Source organism: Salvia splendens, chromosome 5 (genome assembly GCF_004379255.2).
Source record: "Salvia splendens isolate huo1 chromosome 5, SspV2, whole genome shotgun sequence".
NCBI classification, from domain to species: Eukaryota; Viridiplantae; Streptophyta; class Magnoliopsida; order Lamiales; family Lamiaceae; genus Salvia; species Salvia splendens.
The window spans coordinates 30,645,440-30,668,437 of NC_056036.1; the positions used below are offsets into that span (position 1 = coordinate 30,645,440).

A 22,998-nucleotide genomic window follows, 5' to 3' on the forward strand; every position below is an offset into this window, starting at 1 on the left:
CGTCCTTTCATCACCTGTCCTGCTCAACTCAATCACTGTACCACCAATTAAATTCGAATTGTTATGATCAAGTGGAGAATTAGTTCTTGATAAAAATCAATTGGCTCCACTTGATCAGTTTCCTTCCTTTCTTCCGACTTTTAATTAAGAAAATAGAACTAACATATTAAAGACTATTTACACTAACTACTAAGGACCTGACCGGGTTCCCCTAGGATGTCACTTGATCAGTTTAATAGATAAGTACTTTGTCGCTTGATCAAGCAGACTACCCATGAGTACCCGATCATCCCTGTTACCTGATCACTGGAGAGAGATAGGCATGAGTAGTGGAATGTTGTCCACCACAAATGCCTCCATTCCTTCTCTGTATGGCTTTACCATATGACCATTCACCATGAAGGACGGAGAATCTGGATTGCTTCCTTGATGTTCGATTGCTCCATTCTTTCGAAGGGCGATAATGGTATAAGGCCCTATCCACCTTGATATGAGCTTTCCTGGCATCAATTTCAGTCTGGACTGGAACAGCAGTACCCTCTGGCCCACCTTGAGTTCCTTCTTACAAAGGTTCTTATCGTGCCACATCTTGGTCCTTTCCTTATACCACATGGCAGAGTCATATGCATCAAGACGGAGCTCTTCAAGCTCTTGTAGCTGCATTCTCCTCTCTGCAGCTCCAGCATCGGTGTTCATATTCATTTCTTTGACTGCCCAGTAAGCTTGATGTTCCACCCCTACAGGTAAATGGCACATTTTCCCAAATACCAATCGGTACGGGGACATTCCGATAGGCGTTTTGAATGTTGTCCTGTAGGCCCAGAGTGCGTCCTCGAGTCGGCAGCACCAGTCCTTCCTGGTGGGATTGACTGTTTTTTCTAGAATTGCCTTGATTTCTCTATTCGAAACCTCAGCCTGTCCATTGGATTGTGGGTGGTAAGGTGTGGATAGGCGGTGGTGGACTCCATACTTTCGCATCAAAGCTTCGATAATTCTGCTGACGAAATGAGTTCCTTGGTCAGAGATAATAGCCCGTGGCACCCCGTATCGGGTAAATATGTTTGATTTCTCTTGTAGATATCCCTCCAGTAACCTGGCATCGAGGGCACCTTTTGCATAACTCGTAAGCATCTTTATGTATGGACGGCCAGTAAAAACCACTATCAAGTATTTTCCTTGCTGTCTTCTTTGGTCCAAAGTGGCCACCGCAAGCTAGTGTGTGGCAGTGGATAATTACATCTTCATGCTCCCATTCGGGTATACAGCGTCGGATTACTTGATCTACCCCCATTTTCCATAGGTAAGGATCGTCCCAATAGAAGTATCGGGAATCGCTCTTAAGCTTCAACTTTTGTGCCCTTGTAATCTCATCACCCACGGGCAGCTCTCATGTTACCAAGTAGTTGGCCATGTCCGCAAACCATGGCTCTTTCCGCGTGTGTTGCTCCTTGTTTCCTTGCTCGGCTTGATCAACCTCTTCCACTTGGTTGACCCACTGACATTCAGACGTTGTATTGACCAGATATAGGTGTTCCTCAGGGAAGGCGTCTGAAATGGCTTCACCGTTATCGTCTTGCAAAATTCGGCTTAGGTGATCAGCCACCTTGTTCTCGCATCCCTTTTTATCCACTGCTTCCCAATCAAACTCCTGTAAGAGAAGTCTGATCAATCGCGGCTTCGATTCCTTCTTCGTCAAGAGGTATTTGATGGCCGCATGGTCCGTATACACTATCACTTTAGACCCTAGCAAGTAAGGTCTGAACTTCTCGAATGCGAAAACCACCGATAGCATTTCCTTCTCGGTCACGTCATAGCTCCTTTGTGCCTGATTCAGAGTTTTGGAAGCGTAGAAAATGACGTAACTCTTTCCTTCGATTTTCTGACCTAATACTGCCCCCACAGCATAGTCACTAGCATCGCACATCACCTCAAAGGGCTGATTCCAGTCGGAGGCACGTATTATTGGAGAGCTTATCAATCGGTCTTTCAGAAATTGGAACGCGGTTTTGCAGACATCTGAGAATTCAAACTCTACATCGTTCTAGAGAAGTCTCGTAAGAGGCTGGGCTATTTTCGTGAAATCTTTGATGAATCTTCTATAGAAGCCAGCATGCCCCAAAAAGGCTCTGATCTCCTTCTGGTTGGTGGGGTATGGGAGTTTTGCAATGACCGCTACTTTTGCTGGGTCGACGTCGATTCCCCTGCTTGACACTACATGTCCCAAGACTATCCCTTCAGTAACCATAAAATGACATTTCTTAAAGTTCAGAACTAAGTCCTTCTGGCGGCATCTTTCTAATACCCTGTTTAGGTTATGCAGCCCTTGATCGAAATCATCCCCATAGACAGTAAAGTCGTCCATGAAGATCTCAATGCAGTCTTCCAACAGGTTTGAGAAAATGCTCATCATGCATCTCTGGAAGGTGCCCGGGGCATTACAGAGGCCAAAGGGCATCCTCCTGTAAGCGTAAGTACCAAAGGGGCAGGTGAACGTCGTCTTCTTGGTCATCTGGATTTACGGCGATATGGAAATAACCACTATAACCATCCAGGAAGCTGAAGTACTGCTTCCCTACCAATTTCTCCAACATTTGATCAATGAACGACAGAGGGAAGTGATCCTTCTTCGTAGCTTGATTCAGCTTCCTTTAATCTATGCACATTCTCCACCCAGTAACTGGCCTTGTCGGGATTAATTAGTTTTTTTCATTTTTTACCACCTGAATCCCTCCTTTCTTAGGCACCATGTGTACTGGGCTGACCCAGTTGCTGTCGGGAATGGAATAGATAATACCGATTGAAACCAATTTGACAATTTCTTTCAGCAACTCTTCCCTCATGTTGGGGTTGAGTTTCTGTTGTTGGTCGCGGTGTGGCTTGGCTCCTTCCTCCAGTCGTATGTGATGCATACATAAGTCTAGGCTGATGCCCACCAAATTTGTCAGCTTCCAGCCAATAGCCTTCTGATTTCTTCTTAATACTTCCAACAATCTGTCTTCATGTCCTTGGGTCAAGTGGTTGTTGATGATAACGGGCATTGTTTCGCCCTCACCTAGGTAGGCATACTTTAGATGTGCTGGAAGGGGTTTCAATTCCTTTGCGGGCTTTGGCTCTTCATTAGGCAGAGGGTTCTCTGCTGCTTCTTGTTCCAATGGCTTGCCTTGATCAAGCCTAGACACTTGAGTTGTCCCACTTGACCCAGCTGGCCTCAGGCGCTCGCAAAATTCCGATATTGCCTTCACAATGGCCTGGTCGTCCATCTCTCCGACTTTCATGGTATTGTACCACTCTTCTACTTCTTTTTCGACCTCCTTATCTGCAGCGGAGTCAGTGAACTATCTCTTTAAGAATTCTTCCTCCAAATACTCCTGTACCAAGGGCTCAGTCACATCTATGGAGTATAAGTTTTTGCCGTCAGTTGGTTTTTTCATGGCTTCATCGACATTGAACGTATACTGCTCTCTTTTGAAATCCAGGCTTATCGTCCCATTTCAGACGTCTATAATAGTGCTGGCTGTCGACAGGAATGGTCGTCCTAGTAGGACTCCACTCGATTCCTTTATTGCGGGTTCCGTCATCTTGATCACAAAAAAATCAGCTGGGTATAGAAAGTTATTCACCTTAACAATCACATCTTCCAGAATTCCTTCGGGGTGAATACACGATCTGTCGGCCAATTGTATCATTAGGTCAGTGTTGACGAGCTTGGTCGCTCCTAACTTCTGATAGATGGAGTATGGCAGAACGTTGATTGATGCCCCTAAGTCGCACATAGTGTGCTCCACCTGGATGTCTCAGATAGAAATAGGGAGTGTGAACATTCCAGGATCAGTTTTCTTGGAGGGGAGGTCGCTTCTCTGGATTACGGCAAAGACGTTCTCATCTGTAATTAGTCTCCCTTCATCATTGACCTTCCCTGCCAGGTAGTCTTTAATGAACTTGCTGATCGGGGGCATTTTTAACGCCGTCAAGAGCGATACCTTTATATCCACGTCCTTGAACATACTTGCCACATCGATTGTGGCATCTCTTTTCCTTGTCGCCATTCCACGGTACGGATAAGGCTTAACCCTTTCAGTTTCCTCCTCCTGATCTTCTTCCGAGGCTCCACCTCCCACCTTTTCCTTGCCATTTTCTTATACTTGATCCATTCTACTGGATTCTCCCTCTTCTTCACGGTTGTGTCCAGAACCAGTTGCTGGAGCTATCGCAGGATGGCTGGGGCCTTGGTAGACTTTCCCCGACCTCAGGGATATTTCACTAATATTCTCACGACCAGGTGGTTGCGTAGTGACTTCATTTCCCTTTAATTCGCCCAGCGACACTGGAACTTGAGAGAGTTGTTTCGTCAGCATCTCTAACGCCGCCCGCTGCTTTTTTCTGAGCCTCCAAGATTTCCCGCATCGCATCATTTGGATGGTGCGGCACCAACATATCTCCGTGGCCTTCGTTGGGGTGTCGGTTGTATCTTTGATTTGGCGGTCCCCCACTATAGTTGGGCTGCGGGTAGTCAGATTGCCCGTAGTGTTATTGCTGATATCGCGGCTGGTTGTACTGTTGATTTCTAGGGTGTTGATTTCCTCGTAGGTGTGGTGGAATGTACATAACCATCTAGTTGTTCGGCTGTCTTCCCTGGTTGCTAAACTGAGGGCCTTGCTGTCTGTACCCCCAGTTTCCCTCCATTTGTCTGCTTGACCAGTCGGGCTGTCCTCCACTGGACCAGTTCCCTTGAGGTCCTCTTGACCATCCTGCCTAACCGCCCTGCAATTTGTTCCCTCCAGTGTTCGGCCTCTCCTGGATCCGAGCAGGCTAGTTGGGCTGCCCCTCAGTGAGTTGTAAGGGTTGCGTTGGGGGTGGTTGGCTTTGATTCTGATCAGTCCACCTAAAGTTTGGGTGGCCCCTCCACGGAGCATCTATCTGCTTCCCTTGGATCCAGTTCCCATTCGCGTTCCAATGACCTACGGCATTTACTTGGGCTTGCGGCTCTACCTCAGGGGGGAATTCACAGTAATAATAATGATGTTCTTCTGGTGGGGACGGTTACGATACATATTGTGTCTCCTTTGGTGCAGGTGGTGGTGGCAGTCTTGCTTTCCCTACTGCCTCCAGCAGTTTCTTCTCCATTTGCTCAAATCGAGCCTCCAACTTTTCGTCATTGCGCGCCTCTGCTACATGCACTGCCCCTCTTCTATACTGGCCTCGAGATGTCTCGTACGACCGCTTAGCCTTGATCAGCCTCTCCAGTATATTTTTGGCTTGGCTAAACAGGGTTTTCGAGAAATCCCCTTGAGCTGCGAGGTTGAGGTCGTTCTTGCTATCCACAGTGAGTCCACTGTAGAAAACAGAGTAAATTTCCTTCTCTTTCATCTTGTGGTTGGGGCATGCTTGAAGCAAACCTTGGAACCTGTCCCAGTATTGACCGAGGGGCTCATCGTACTCCTGTCTGGATTCGGTAATCTCTCATTTGAGGGCACTTGTCTTTGATGCTGGAAAGAAGCGGTCAAGGAATATCATGCGGAATTCGGCCCAGGTCCTGATGGATCCTTCTGGCAGCCTTGACAGCCAGACACCCGCATCGCCCTTTAAAACGAATGGAATAGCTTTGAGCCTGTAATCTTCGGATGTGGATCCAGCCGGCACGGGCTGAATATCACAGTATCGGCAGAACTCCTCCAGAAATGCATACGGACACTCTTTTGAAAGACCGTAAAAGTGGGACAAAACAGCTAGTACTCCTGATTTGATCGCGATGGTCCGCATCCCAGGAGTAGCGGCAATGGCATGTGTGGGTTCCTTTTCATCATGAGCGTGCAGAGATCCGATACCGGAGTCGTCAACGACAAGGGCCATCTCTGCTGGTGGTGGTTGTGTATTCTGTTCAGCGGCTGCTGCGGCTTCTAATGCTGCTCTGTAACGAGTGGTGACAACGCTGGCTTCCTGGACTCTCCAATGAGCATTAGTCTCTCTGTATAGAAAGGGATGATTCTAGTGTCCACCGCGTTGGTACCTTCTCATCAACAGTGAAAATCAAAATGAGAAAACAAGAAAATAAGACTATATACACCTACGCACTACGCACAAACATAAAGTAACACCATGCTTCCCCGGCAACGGCGCCATTTTGGAAGGACTTGGAAAGAGATGAAAACGCGATTAAAATGCAGATCAAGTTATATGGAATGATAACCGAACCTGTCAGATCAGTTAGCAAATGTCGTTACCACTTAATCAATACAGTCTTGCTCTCGCTCTTTCTTCCTTACCAAAGTAATTTGTAAACTCCCAATTTTGCACAACTTTAACAGTAAAGCGGCAAGTTCGGGGTTGATCCCACAGAGAAGTTGGTGTGTTGAGTGTGTGAGTAGTGAACAGGGGGGGTTGGCTGCTGCCACACTTTAACTTGGGAGTTTTTAACTACAGTTTTCTACTCTAGGCAGAATTAAACTAGCTAGCTTGATCAACGGAGATTTAACTACTGGTCAAGTAAATTGCAGGTAACAGCGGAAAAGTAAATGCGAGGATGAAAATGAAATAAATTTGATTAAACTAAACTGAGAGCAATACAGCGTGAAATTAAAACTAAGCTAATACTTCGGAAAATAAGAAAGCAAGTAAAACCGAGAAGAATCTTGGCGGGTAATTTAGGAATACGCCGACAGAAAACAAGTATTATGCAGCGCTTCTTTAATTCCCCTTTCTAACTATGCATTACTTTATCTAAGCTAAGTTATTCTAGAGAACTGGACTAAGCTAAACTAAGCAAAAGTAGACAGAAAGTAAAGTAGACAGGGAATATTCGCTCATGCTGAGAATGAGCGACTCATTGATTGCTACGTGCCTTTCTTCTAGAATGACGACGCTTTTGAGTAACAGATTCATGACTCAGGTCCGTCCTTGCATCTCATAAGCTAGCACGTGTCCTCTTCTAGAACGTTGTCCTTGATAACAGAATGGTGCGCCACATCCAGCTCATTTCCTCATGTGTTCTTCTTCTAGAAGCCAGCTGTCCCCGCCTAACTGCTTGATCACTCCCCTGATTCTTGGCCTTTTATCGCCTTTTGTACTTGCTTGATCAGTTTGGCCTTGCTGCCTTGGTCAAGTGGCATTCCTGCACATTTAACACTTGTTTTGCGCGATAAACCGATCAAGCAGCGTACATTTTACCCTTAAACCAATGCATGAAATGAGCCTTATCAGTGTCCAAGGTGGTCGAGGCTGATCTCCGCCACCTCGGCGATGTTTTGCCGCCAGGAGAGAAGGTTGGAGTGGTGCTCATAGGGCCCCATGAAAACCACCCATCTCTCTTTGTCGCGTAAGACTTTTAAAATGCTTTCCCTTAGAATGGAAGGAACAACAATTCCCATGACTTCTTTGAGGCGTTTGATCGCGGTCGTGGAGCCCGACCCGCATAATTATATGGCGTCGTCTTCACCGCCTCCTAAGCATCTCTTCACGTAGCTTTTCGCGTTGTGCACCATCTATGTGGTGTGGTATCCGACATGGCTGTCGCTTATGTGAATGTTGCCTAATCGTAAAAATAACTCATATTTATTTATGATCGGTTGATGTTCCACTTTCCACTAATAATATGTTAACAACCTTTATTTTTATACTTTATCAATTTTGTACTAAAACTCGTTTGATCCACTGTACTAATATAAAGTAAATTTTTATGGATGTATGTAACATTATCTATTATTTTCCTTTTGTTTTACTTCGATATTTGGTATAATTTTATCATATCATATTAATATAGTAATATTATCTCTGATATAAAGGAATTCCACCATAGATTTTAAAGTGTCCTATATTTACAATTTTGCACAACTAGTTACTTTATATATCAATAAGATAACAATTCAAAATTATCTTCTCCCACTATTGAATTTACAAATTTGTATAAGTAGTTACTATCTATCACTAAGATAATAATTTAAAATTATGTACTCTAACTTTGTGTTAGAGAACCCTAATTATCTACCCTAATCTTTTATTTGCAATTGATAAGGCTAATTTAATGCATAGGTCTAGGGGATAAATTCGTGAATTTGCTGGGTCTAACACATGTCTTAAGCCAGGTGTATAGAAGAAATTCGCCAGGTCAAGGAAAAGAAGGAGGCAATCACACGCCCGAGGAAACTGGCGAATAAGTGAACATTGTGAAAGAAATTGCAAGACGGAGTAAATCTCAGAACTGAAGGGTAGAATGGAGATTTCTACGAAGGTTCTAGAAGATTATGTCCGTGTCTATAAAAGGAAGGATGCATGCATTCTGGAGGGATCTTCGAAGGTGGAGACCTCACTAACAGTCTGCAGCTAGTTCACTTTTCTATACACTTGGGTTCTTCGAGGGAAATTCAGGGGGTTTCGCACTTGGGTTCGCTTTCTGCTTTCTCGTATTTTCAAGCTGTGGTGTAACACCGTCCTTTGAGGGCGAAGAAACAAGTTCCCATTTAATTTCTCGCATTTTGTGGTTTCCACCGAGCTTCGCTGTTCGAAGATCGGCATTCTGTTTTATCGACTATTCCCGTGTTTTATGCAAGTTTAATTTTCTGTTATGTCAATAATGTTGATTTCTTTTTTTGCCGTTGTGATTTTCTGGAGTTTGAGCTAGCTTACTTGTTTTGGATGCGTTTCACAATTGTTTACGGAAACTGAGCAGAGTAATGGCTGGATCGGAGTGATCGGAGTTTGTTGGTGAATGAATCGGAGGTTTGAATTTGGTTTTGTAGCTTGATTGTGGAAACGTTTAAATTCGGAGTTGATCGGAGTAGATCTGTTAGATCAGAAGTTATGGAGTGGAATCTAGTTGTTGTTGGTTTCAGATTGCTTGAATCCGAAGTGGATTAAGCGTTCGACGTGAGATCTTAGCAGAGTTGGTTTATTTTGATGCCTAGTCTTCGAGTTTTCATTTCGCTTCGTCTAGTATATGTAGATCTGCGTTATTTTCGGCTTGTCGTAAGTTTCCGACGACCAAACTTTTACATTCTGTTAGAATCTAGGTATGTGCTCTGTTTACTCCATCTTCGTGTTTAAATCCGTTGAAAAAAAGCATGTCGTTGTTAGTTATTTTCTCAGTCAGTTATTTGCAGTTTTTCTGCCGTACTCGCTATTTCTGGGTCAAGGTCCCCACTGTTAGTTGTTTCCTGTCTAGCTAAATTAGGTAGTCGTTTACACGGTCTAGGAAGTGAATTTAATATATCGAAGTCTTGATGATGTTTGGTCTCAACATGTTTACAACTTTCTAGGTCTAGTGTTTACATTTCCTGCCTAGGTCTAGTAGTAGTTATATCTCAACCCTGTTTACGTGGCAGCAGCCGCCTTTGTCAAGAGTCTCTAAATACTTTCTTACGTATCCATCTTCGTGGGATCGACCCCTACTTCTCTATACTAATCCATGGTATTCGGGTTGAGGGATCTTTGAAGGGGAGGTTAGTGTGTACAACGACAGAGTATTCCGTGTTCCCTTGAGTTCCTAGACCAAGTGATCTAGTGGATTCATAGGTCTTGGTATCTCGACCCAGCGTAGCACATCACATTTTTACTGAAAACACACTCGCTTCTATACATTACTTCCTGCACTTCAAATGGCGCCGTTGCCGGGGATGGATGGCGTATTTTGTGATTGTTTTTAGAGGTTTTTGGCGTACATAGTTTTGATTTTTTTTTTCTTTTATTTTCAATTTATGAGCAGAGGCTCGCGGACTGGATTCTGGAGTAACTCATCTAGGTGGAGGGACGATATATTTATTTAGCAGATCAAATATACAACATCTACGGTCACCACCAGATCAGGGTTGTCTACAGGAGATCCATTTCCGTTCGATTCGGAAAGTGAAGAGGATTGGAGTTCATCCGGAAGGGAGGATCCCAAGTCATCACCAGAGTCGGAAACAGAGTCAGAAACAGAGAAAGTAGTCATGGCGCAAGTAGTAGAACCAGATCCAGAGATCGGTTCGTTAACCGCCCATTTAGATGGATAACCAGCTCAAGCTATAGTGATGAATCCAGGCCAGAGGACTATTGAGATCAAGACAAATGTACTCGGCATCTTGCCAACGTTCTTTGGGCATAGAAATGAGTGTCCGTATGAGTTTTTAAATGAATTCAGTAAGTTGTGTGGTATTCAGAAGAGGCTGAATGATGCAACAGAGGAGGATTATCGCCTACGTGCAATTCCGTTTGCCTTGAAGGTGGAACCAACACGTGGTTATTGAGGTTGCCCTCGGATTCTATCCGCACATGGAGGGATTTCAAGTTAGAATTCTTAGATTATTTCTTCCCATCCAACAAGACGAATGCACTGAAAAAAGAAATATTAGAGTGTAAGCAGGATTACGACGAATCTTTGAGTCAGTATTGGTCGAGATTCAAGGGGTTGTTGGATGCATGCCCGAATAACCGAATGATAGAGGCAGAGACCTACTCTCTGTTTTACGAAGGGGCGACTACTGAGTCGAAGGACTTAATGAATTCCTCGAGTGGGGGGAATTTCACAAGAAAGAGGGGAAGTGAAGCAAGAGAAATCCTGGGGAAGTTGATCAACGCTAAGAAGGCGTACGATAACCCTAGGAATGCAGTGAGGAGAGGATCGGTGAATGCCATAAGAGAGCAAGAAGATGATAAAGTAGAAGCAAGGATTGACAGGCTCGAGAAGGCTCTTTTGAACGCGATTGAAAAGACAATTCCACTAGCTTCACAAGGAAAGGAGAAATCTCCTGGTCCAGGAGATAATCAAATTCAGCAATATTACGGGACCTAGGAAGGAGATTATCAGACCCAAGTCAATACAATGGGAAGTTGGAATCCCGAAGGGAGCTGGAATTCAGGAAAACAGAGAGATGCACCCTGGAGGAACCTTCCAAATTTCAGATGGACCGACAACGAACAGAACCAGCCAGCACCACAACAGAATCAGCAGTTTGCACCTCAGCCCGAGAGAGAAGGTAACTGGTCAGGAAGGAACCAAGAGAGGCAGGGCAACTGGATCAATCGGAACCAAGGAGACCACTTGAGCTGGGGAAACAGAAATCAGAATAATCAAGGGAACTCTTATGTACCACCGCACCAAAGGAATTTTCAAAACAATTACCAGGGTCCAGGAAATCAGTACAACAACTCTTCAGGAGGTCAAGGAAACGCTCGTCAGAATCAAGTGAGTGGACCGACTCTGAGTATAGGGCCAGGGCCCAGTCAGCCACCAAAGCCACCAAAGAGTATTGATGATATGGTGCACGACCTCGTCAGTTCTCAGCAACATATGCAAAACAACCTGCAATCGAACAATGACGTAGTGCACAAGCTTCAAAACGCTCAGCAGGAGCAAAAGGCAGCAATGGATATGCTAGCAAAGCAATTATCCCAGATAGCCACCTCTTTGAGTGATATGAGGGGGAATGAAGGAAAGATTCCCGCCTCAGTAAGGCCACCTGATAGAGCGAATATAAGTCAGATTACCTTGAGATCCGGGAAAGGATATGAGGGGCCAGTGGTAAAAACGAAGGAAGCGACAGATCCCAAGGAAGGCAACAGGAACTTGGAGGGCGATAATTCCTTGCTCAAGGATGACCTTAAGGCACGAGACTTGGATAGATCCTTGCCTAGGTCAACTGAACCATTCTTTCTCAATTCAGAGCCGGAGTTGGAGAACGAGGCAGTAGGGGAGGAAACTGGAGAGTTCTCGGCCGAAAGTTCTACAGGAGCAGGGAAGCGACTGAAGCCTTTCCCAAGCCGGGGGGAAGCCAAGAAGAAGAAGGAAGAGCCGGTAGATTTCATGGATATTTTTGGGAAGCTGGAGATTAATCTACCATTCTTACGGGCTTTGAAATTGCCGGTGTTTAGCAAGTTCATCAAGGAATTTATAGCTGGGAAGGCTAGACAGTGGAAAAATTTTGATAGGCGAGAACGTCTCCGCAGTGATTCAAAAGCGGAGGATGCCTTCGAATGCAATGATCCAGGTATGTTTACTTTGCCCATCTCTATTGGTCTTGTAAAAATCGAGCATGCTATGTGTGACTTGGGTGCATCCATAAATGTGTTACCACTGTCTATATACAAGAAGTTAGTAGGGGTAGGCATGGTGGACACAAAAGTTGTGATCCAATTGGCAGACAGGTCATGCATTTATCCTGAAGGAGTGCTTGAAAACGTGATAGTGAAGGTACATGACTTCTTGTACCCAGCTGATTTTCATGTGATTAAAATGAGTGATAGTGAGTCTGCAGAGTCTGGCGGAGTATTTTTAGGGAGACCTTTCCTACGTACCGCTAAGACTATCATTGATGTCTTTGATGGCACCATCTGCCTTGATTACAATGGGGAGAAATATACATTAAGCATCGATGAGGCGATGAAGAAACCTCTTGACGTTGAAAATTTGCATGCTATTGATGTTATTAACCCCTTGGTCCAGGAGTATCTTGAGACCGAATTAATGCAGGTACAGATCGAGAATTCCGAGATGAGTCAGGCTATTGATAGAGAAGTAGCCAGTTGGTGTGAAGCCATAAAGACGAGTGAGTTATCAGATGAAGAACTAGCTGAAGCGATTCTGGAATTCTGCACGAACCCGGAGCTAGCTAGATCAAGGAGGACACCTTATGTGGCGAGCATGGAAAATTCTACTGAGTCTACGAAGGGAATAACAACTGAGTCGGCAGAGAAAAATCCCTTACCCCAGGAAAAGAATGTCCCCAAGAAAGAGTTGAAAACACTTCCACCTGGGCTCAAGTATGCGTATCTAGAGGAGAATAAAAATTTCCCGGTGATTATTAACAGCAGCTTGACCGAGGGACAAGAAGAGGAATTGTTGAAGGTAATTCGGAGGAACAAGAAGGCTATTGGGTGGACACTATCTGACTTGGTAGGAATCAGTCCAGATCTGTGCATGCATCATATTAGGCTAGAAGAAGAGCAAAAGCCTGTAGGGACCCGCAACGCAAGTTGAATCCAAACATGAGGGAAGAGGTGCTGAAGGAAGTATTAAAGCTACTATCCCTATGAATCATTTATTCCATACCAGACAGTGAATGGGTTAGTCCAGTACATATGGTACCAAAGAAGTCGGGAATACAGGTGGTCAAGAACGATAAGAATGAGTTGGTCCCCACTCGACTTGTTACTGGGTGGAGGATGTGTATTGACTACCGGAAGCTGAACGAGGCTACTAAGAAGGATCACTTCCCGTTACCTTTCATTGACCAGATGTTGGAGATGTTGGCGGGCAAGCAATATTTCTATTTCCTGGACGGATATAGTGGGTATTTTCAAATCTGCGTGGATCCCGAGGACTGGGAGAAGACAACTTTCACGTGTCCCTTTGGAACGTATGCTTACAAAAGAATGCCGTTTGGTCTGTGCAATGCGCCAGGCACTTTTCAGCGGTGTATGATGAGTATCTTCTCGGACCTCCTGGAGGATTGCATCGAGATTTTTATGGACGACTTCACTGTGTACGGGAATTCATTTGACTCATGTTTGGCAAGTTTAGATATAGTGCTGAGGAGGTGCCAGGAAAAGCATTTGGTTTTGAATTTCAACAAATGCCACTTTATGGTCCCTGAGGGAATTGTCCTAGGGCATGAGGTATCAGAAAGAGGCATACAGGTAGATCAAACAAAAATCAATGTTATTGTTAGGTTTAGTATACTGAAAAGCATGTTTCGAGCAAATTCGCACGAATAGGAATCTTGCTTGTATACGGAAAAACTCTACAATCCACTTTTAACCCGATTCAGTATTATTCGAGCAGTTTGCATGAATAGAATCAGTATATTATTACATTATGTTTACTTGTGCGTTTATAAGATGTTTTATAAACATTTAAATGCATAAGAAGTAAACAAAGCATAAGTCTTTTGCTTAGTAGACTGGTCGTGGGCTGCGCTCACTTTAAGGTACTACAGTCGGTTCTAAGCAATGCTTTGCAAAAGAAAAAGAAGAATTTCACAACCTAGATAGGCTTTGGCTACCTATTGTGAAAGGTTGCAATGTCAGTCCGATTATTTCTAAGCCTTATTGAAATAAGATGACGTTGATGTGGTATAGCACTTAATGGATCTAACAGCAAGACGTGTCTTTATGCTATCTACTGAAAGACGAGGTCTTGATAAATATTTATTTCTTAATCAATGTACGTTAGCATTGAGCATACGATATTGAGTACCTACTACTTTGACTTACCAAAGGTGCGAGTTTTTCGTCACCCAACGATCCAGGTATATTGGGTAGTGGTGATCATTATCTAGCGGTGCTAGGATTGCTATTATGTTGAATCGTGCGGGAGGCGAGTCTCGTTTGATAATGTCCTCAAGAGGAGCTTGAACAAGATTTTATTATTCGGAAACTGGCCAGTTGGAATTTAATTATTCCATGAATAATAAATAAGTGTTTCTTGCTAAGTCCACTCTTGGAATTAATAAGATGTTAATTAATTAAGTCCATAGCAGACTTTAATTTATTAATGGACATTTCTATCTTAAGTGCGAGAAATAAATAATAATAAACAAAATAGAAACCCGGATTACTTGTAATTTCGGATTTGGATGGGGAGGTCAATATTACGTCTGTAGTGGCTGCTCGTAATAGTCCAATATAAGCTTGTATTAAATTGTGGGTTCAATTTAATTAGTAAAAAGCTAATTGGGGGAGCCCATATCCAAAACCTTCCATAGATCCGTGACTGGGCCCAATATAAACTTAATATAAATAGGAGAATAAAAGAGACAGAATCATTATTCAAAATATGAGAAAATTTCATCCCTCTCTAATTGGAGAGGGGGGACGAAAATTTCAGGATTTTCTCCTCCGTGAGATTTTCAGCTCCTCCTCTATGAGAAAGTTCTGTCTTCTTTATTCGAGTCCTAGTGTTTCGTTAAGATCAGCCCACCCTGATGTCGGAATACAGTTCGGGATACCAGTCAGAAGATCCGTGGTCTAGTATTGAAGATCATCGTGGAGAAGGCGCGAGCAATCGACGATTCTTTGGAGAATCAAATCGGTAACTCTAAACCGTAGAATTCATGTTTAGGATTTATATTCTATGAGTATGAATTATTTGCGTTATAGCATGCAATTCTGTGTTAACATGTGAATAGATTAATTCCATAATCGGTCAAATAGATCCTACGTCTGATTTATTTGTTTGTACAAGTCTTCCGCTGTGCAAGGGGCTCCAAAACCCCAACAATTGGTATCAGAGCCAATTTTTGGCTATGATAATGTGGATTAATTTCATGTTATATGAATTGCTTGAATGCATATAAAGTTCGAATATTGAGAACATGAAAATTCGTTCTCGGAATATTCTCCTAGTGCTGATTCGTTTCAAACGTGTTTTGTTGTGCTTTGATTCTTTTAAGATTGCATAACAACAAATGAATCATGACAAAAGAATTACATGAAGTTTACGTGATGTTTATTTGATGAGTACATCTTGTAATTATTTAATTCATGTCGTGCAAATCTCAATTCAATATCATGATTCCTTTTAGTTTTCTTTATCCTTACGTGAATTGGTGTTGGAATTACAGATTATTCACGTTGACTTGATTAAAGAACTAAATCTAACGAATCAAACTTGGAGCTTTTTATGGGATATTGTTGTGTGTTGGAGGCTGCAACTTGCAGCGCCGACAGCTACGGAAAAGCAACGCAGTCCGTTGTGGCAGCAGCAGCGTCGGAGTTCTCCGCTGGGCTTCAAGAGGCAGGCTGCGTCGGCAGGCCAAGCCTACAGGCTGGGCAGTTTGCGCTACGCGGCACAGCAGGTGCAGTCACGACAGCCCGAACGCTGCAGCGAGAGCAGCGACGCAGCTGCACGATTGCAGCGGCGATCTGCAAGCGCGATGGCAGCGGAGTTACGGGCAGCAGCGGCTGGAGCGACGTCGACGCAGTAGCGTCGGAGACGTCAGGCTCGAGAAGCTCGCGAGACGAGTGGGAGCCCTTCGCGGGCAGTTTCCCGGACTCGAGTTAGACGACGCAAGATTAGGGTTCACCCTATGCGCGCCGCTCGCACGGGTTCCACCCGCGCGACGTCGCATCGACTCGTCTCGTGACTTCACCTTCCAAATTTGATTAGAGTTTCTAAATCCTTGGTTTCAATTTTGAAAATAATTCAAGATAAATATGAGAATAAGATTTGAATATATCTTTTGTGGATTTTATATATTATATACGATTTGATTTTGTATCAAATCATGGATTAACTAGATTCTTTCCTTATTTAATGGATGTATATGGATTTTATTCCTATATAAATCCTAGTTATATTTGGAAAATAATAATCTAATTTTATCTATATCCTATGGATTTATATGGATTTATTCCGAGACAAATCCTAGTTGGATTTAGATAATGATAATATTATTTTATTCTTATCCTATGAATTTATATGAATTTATTCATAGATAAATTCTAGATGGATTTGGATAGTGATAATATAATATTTTATTCTTATCTTATAGATTTATATGGATTTGTTCCTAGATAAATCTTAGATAGATTTGAATAATTATAATATAATATTATCTAATTCTATGGATTTATATGGATTTACTCCAAGAATAAATCCTAGATGGATTATGATTAATATTAATATTAATTTATTTTATCCTATAGATTTGAATAGACAAATCTTAGATGGATTAAAATAAGCGTTAATCCAAGTTATCCTTATCTTTTGGATTTATATCCTAGATATATTAGGATAAAGATAATATATAAGAAAATCCGTATTTAATTGGATTTAGATAAACTTATTTATCTAAGAAATCCTAAGTTATGTATGATATATTCTAGATATCTATTCTAAACAGAATTAAGATTTGTATAAATCTTGGTTGGTTGGATTTTATTTATCGTATGGATTATGATGGAATCGTTTCTATCTAGTAATGTCCTAAAACGATTTAAATAATGATGATCCTAGATCAACGTTATCTTGAATTGAAGGATTTGATTTATCAAAATATAATCTAGAATGATCCTGAATGGATTTAGATAGTTAACACTATCTTGATAAATTCTAAATGAATTTGGATAATTAATATCCAAGATAAACATTAAATAATTGTCATTAATTATCCAGTGTGTTTAAATGTCATGCATTAAATGGATTTATCTGTTTATTTGGTGTTTATCATTGTAAGTGGATTATCTGTTTTATCTGCTTGTGTGATAATTATGCAAAAACCATATAAAATATCTAAGCGATAATTACAACAAGTGCGTTGTATATGGTCTCCATCAATTGGTCTGCAATTTATGAAGCTTTTTTCTAATATTATCGCCACCTGCACTGTGGGGACAATAATCCTAAGAAATAGCGAGTTCATAAGGCGGACTTCTCAAATATAGATAGTATGAACTAGAATGTGGTTTTCAATATTATCGCCACCTGCACTGTGGGGACAATAATCCTAAGAAACTGTGAGATTCAAAAGTTCACACATAATTTATGAGATAGCTTGATCTTGTTAGCAGCACATGAGCATTGTTATGAGAGTGTGTTGTAGATGAGACTCTGTAATGCTAAATTCGATGGTCGTGCTTAGGCAACATTTGGCGGCCATGCCGTGCTGCGGTCTCTGGACTATTCGTCGGTGTTGTGACAAGTAAAATTGTAAGATTTTAATGCGTATTGACTTCCTCTGGAGGGTACAAAATTTTAATTTTACAGTTGCAAAATACGTAATTGTTTTGTGGTTATTTGCGATTATGTATTGAGCATATGTGATAATAAGTTTATTTGCCAAATCTTCATTATGTCATTCATATTTTGTCTGCAATCTTAATGGAATAAACTCGAATGCCAAAATTATGTAGACTGGAAATGCAAATGGATGAGATTCTCATCGCTAAAACTGAGAGTTTATACTCAATAATTCATGTCCTCCATTTCCTCGACATAATTCCACGAAGATTGTTCGAGAATGTTTTTTGCATGAACTTGACAAGTTCTTTAAGGAATAAGGTCAAGCTATTTTCTTTTAAGTAGCACGGCAAGTCTTGGTTAGTGACGATGAAAGATGGATATCAATAGAATCTGTCAAGATGATTCGATTGGAATATCCTAAAGGGACAAAATATTTTGAGGAATCTTTTGATCACTCAAATCGTTTCTGACTCAAGTCATCGCTTGGAGTAATAAGAAATGACTAAAAGAATGGTTTAACCGAAAAATAGAAAACCTTCAGAATATTAGTCGTTATATTACTATTAGAGGAAAGTAATATGATTGATGACAAATTCATCAAGGCAGCAGTTTTCCTAAGTCCTAGTTCATTTGAACAAAAGACTAGATGTGGAAATGGAAGAGTCTGATTAGTCATCAAAGTTTGTTTAAAGCGAGTGAAGATGCTTTGTAAGTTGGATTGACCTCTTTTAAAGAATGACAATGACTTACATGAAAATGCAACTTCTAAGTAAGAGATCTTGATCCAGTTAGGCTTTTGTTGCAGTGAGAGCTTATAATGCTCAATTATTGTTTTATGGTTGATGATTAAGGCTTCATAGTATTGAAACAATATAAGTGCAACAAGATTGAGTATGAAATAACACATCAACTTCTTAAACAATGAATGATAAAGTATTTATGGCTCTTAGTCTTAAGGCCAAGAAAATACTTAGCTATTGTTCAAACTGATCTAGACTATCAAGATTTTAACAATTTGTTTGTTAAATAGCTTGAAAGTCGAGAATGTCTATTCAATGCACTATGGGTTAGAATCATTTGATTCAGAATAATTATAGAAGTGCAACGTAGAAAGACTAGCAAGTCTCAATGGTTTACACCAATAAGAAGACGAGCAAAGCTTTATGATCAGTAGTGGGAGTCTAATCTCCATTAACGAATCCAAGCATTCTTTCAAAGAATGGGATAGTTATGTAAGAAGGAATCGAAGTCTTTCTAAGACAAGTTTGATCAAGTGATGAGTTGTACTCATGAAAATCTTATCATTGATGGGATAAGCGTTAGATATAACGAGATACACCTTAAAGAAAGTCTAGCACATCTCAAGGTGTAATGTTGTTCCAACGCATGTTGGAAAGGTATCCAAGTAATTGGAGTTGAGTACTGAGGTATGTTTTAAGGTTATCCCAAATGATGTATGATTATAAGTTCTGTAATCTTCAAAGATATAATTCTTGTATGGAAATCAAGAATGGAACTAAAAGCCTAACAGCGTGATAACTCTCAGGACATAGAGAGATATCGGATTTTCCATATTACCAAAGAGTCATACCATTAGAAACTTTTGCACTAATAAAATCAACTTCAACACCTAAGATTGTTAGAACCATGTTGTAGTGGGAGCGTTCCCAGGAACATGACAAGTTCATGGGTCTAAGGGTATCGAAAGACTCGGTCTTAGATTAACTTGAACATAATCCCTTTAACTACAATGTATAATTGATCATTTGGATATTCATCCTTGGAAATGTGATAGATTCCAAACTACAATCTTAGATAGACAACATGTTTTACAAGACTTGCAATACTACCTACAGGCTGTGTCAGTCAGTGGGAGCTAGTACATTTGCAAGTGTAAATGTGGATCTCAAATGGCTAGACAATGACAATGGGCTTGGAGTATATAGTACTCTCTCCGTCCCACAATAGAAGTCACATTTGGTGTGGGCACGAGTTTTATGAAATGTAAAAAATAGCCGGTTGGAAAAGTTAGTAGAATATGAGGTCCATTTTTTTATATTGATTTTATAATAAAATGTGAGTGAAATGAGTTAGTAGAATATAAACCTACTTACCATTTATGGTAAAAGTGAAATGTGACTCTTATTGTGGGACGAACTAAAATGACAAAGTGTAACTCTTATTGTAAGATGGAGGAAGTAACATTTTTACTTAGCTAGGAATATAAAAACATTTGAGAATATAACTGATTCAAAAAATATTAATTAGATTATTTTTTAATTTTAAATATAAATAAAACAATACTCCTTTCGTCTCAATTTAGCAGTCTAGGTTTATTATTTTTGAGTGTCCCACTTTAAGTGTCCTGGTTGAAATTTCCATAAATAGTAATAGACCCCGTATTTCATAAATTATTGGTGGACGGTAACAAAATATACTACTCCATATTAATAACTCATATCATCATTCCCTTAATAATTTGGCTGATCTAGTCATAGCTTCAAGTAATTGTTTAATACGGAGTACTAATTTATAGAATATTGTTTTTTCTCTTATAATATGATGATTTGTTGACCAGTTGTAATTTATCTAAACTGAAAATGAATTCAGGAGTAATATATTTTGTTTAAATGATTTAATTGAAATTACTAATTGCAATGAGTTAGAAATTAGTTCCTTTTTGAAAATATAAATACGTAGATAAATGTTAAAATATAAAAAAATATCATAATTTGTGAGTACTATGTATATGGCATACAAAAACGATTTATTCTATTTTTACTTTGTATTAACAATTTTTTTTCTTATTGACACATAATGATAGACAAATGTAGATCCATAGCCAATGAACTTTATTTTTCTTTAATTTAGATAGCTTATTTATTTTAACAATATACTTTATTTATATAAAATAACAATAGTACGTAAAAAGTTATAGAGCAATTAACCACAACAAAAATGAAGTAGATCCTTTACAACAACACTGCATGTTGATTTGTTGACTCACTTTTAATTTTAGAATTTCAATATCAGCTTCTCGATTTGTTTATTATTTCGTTCTCTTCTTCTCCTAAATGTCTTCACGATTTTATTTGCTTGTCTCTGTAGATTGCCAGCATCTGGAATTTCCATGTCTTATTGTTTTTCAATTCACATTCAATTTAATTTTAGGATATTTCACTACAAAAAATGCGGTCATTTGCTAGCACCCTCGTGCTAGCAACAACTCAAAATCATGCTAGCAAAAAGCTTGCAATCGTGCTCGCAACAGCTCAAAATCGTGCTAGCAAAAAAGCTTGCAATCATGCTCGCAACTGCTCATTTTGCTAGCACACTTCGAGCACCATGTGTGCTAGCTATGACGCTCGTCGCAAACTTGTGTGGACATTTGCGAGCAAAAGTTCATTTTCTAGCACATTTGTGCTAGACATAAGGCGAAGTCCGGCCTAGCTCCATTGTGCTAGCAAATTTGCGAGTGCCTCCATTGTGCTAGCAAAGTTGCGAGTGCCTCCGTTGTGCTAGAAAATTTGCAGAGCGCCTTCATTGTGCTAGCAAATTTGCGGACCTGCACTTGGAATTTTGACTTGTTTGTGCTAGCAATCAGTATTTTATTATAAATTCTAATATTATTTTTTTTACAAATTATTACCTGGATAATTTATTAAATAAAACATAATGAAATGAAATAAAAAATGACAAAAACTCAGAAGTTACATAAAAGTAATAATATTGTTTTACACTTTTAGTTTATAAGACTAAACCTATTTTTGACTTCTCATTTGGTTAACTTGTTCACTAAGGTACATCTTTCTCTCAAAATCCGAGCGCAACTCCTCATTTTGTCTCACTAACTCAGCATGTGACGCCGCATTTTGCCTTTCCATCTCAGCGACCAACTCCTCATGTTTCTTCTCCAAGTCCTCGTGCGACACCTCGATAGTGACTTGCTCTCGCATTGTTTGTACCTGTCGCTGGACCTTTTCCGCACTATCTTCTTTGGCAGACAAACTCAACTCAGAATATGTGCTGCCAAATAAATGCAATGGATGAGTGAACTTTAGTTATACTATCTCAAGGCTCTCCATTGAAAAATGATAATATGTGCACATCGAGCTATCAAATACTAGTGGAAAAACTGTGTTACCAAGTATAAGACACAGATGGACCCCGATGCCCAGGAAATTGTACAAAGAAGTGCATCCTGGAAAGTTACTGGAGCATAAGTTAAAATCACATTCATTTTCTTAATGCTACCCCAGCCAGATACAAACTAAGAAAGTGATACATTATCATAAGTATTAAAAACATTTTAATTAAATTAATATCCAAAACTGAGTTTGATCACACCATAAATTTCTTTTGAGCAGCAATCTACCTCATTGAATCTAATTAACATCTCCTCTAATTTTAAAAACCTTACGATTTTCAACAGAAACTAGTTTTCGACACCAAACGATAAATATAGGAAAAAGAATAAACACAAAACTCAACAACCTGCAGGGCCTTATATAGCAATTAGCTGTACTTACAATTAATACAGTTAAGTAGGTTTCAAATTTTAGATGCAATCTTAAATCAGAAACGCATTGCAAAAATTTGCAGAAATCAAGCACAAAAACATCAATCCACATCAAACTACCGACACTTTGAATCAGGACGACGAATTGCTACCCAACCGAAAACGGCGAAGCAAAATTAGCAACAGAATTGGAACAATGAACTCAGATTAGAAACTAAAAAGCCACAAAATGGAATTTGGAAATTGCGGAGCAAAAGAAAGAGGAGTTTGCGAAACAAAAACAGCAGAAAAAGGAAGAGCTCTGGCAACATAGACGTCCCCAAACCGAACCGAACCGGAACCGACGGCGACGGTTCGAACCGTGCCCGGAACCGCCGGTTTCCCCTGGCCGGTTCAGGTTCCAATTGTGCGCAAACCGTAATCGGCGGTTTTGAACCGCCGGTTTCTCTCTCTACAGAATAAAAACCTCTCTCTAAGGTCTACACCTACTGCCTTCCATTAATCAGATCTCCATTGTTCCAGTTCAATCTCATATCCACTGCATTGCTTACGGCCGGTGAGTGCGTCAGATTCATGCTCTAAATGCTTTCGATTTTTGGAATGATGAGCAGCTAATTGAGGACTTTTTTTTACACCACAGTTGCTTTGTTTTCTGTGCTGCTAGACGTCCCCACGGTTCGAGAACCGGAGGTTCACGGATCGGAATCGCCTGTTCTGGTTCAAGATTTTCTTGAACCTCAACCGGCCCGTCCTAGCTTGGACGGTTCCGGTTCCTGAAACGTGAACCAGCGGTTCACGTCAAGGTCCGGAACCGCCGGTTCCTGTCCGG

The 22,998-nt window shown here is 40.8% G+C and overlaps 1 pseudogene; it reads right to left on the reverse strand.

The window, feature by feature from the left end:
- Positions 1-22,761, reverse strand: part of LOC121804090 — a 30,387-nt pseudogene extending 7,626 nt beyond the window's left edge.
- Positions 22,762-22,998: the final 237 nt, after the last annotated feature.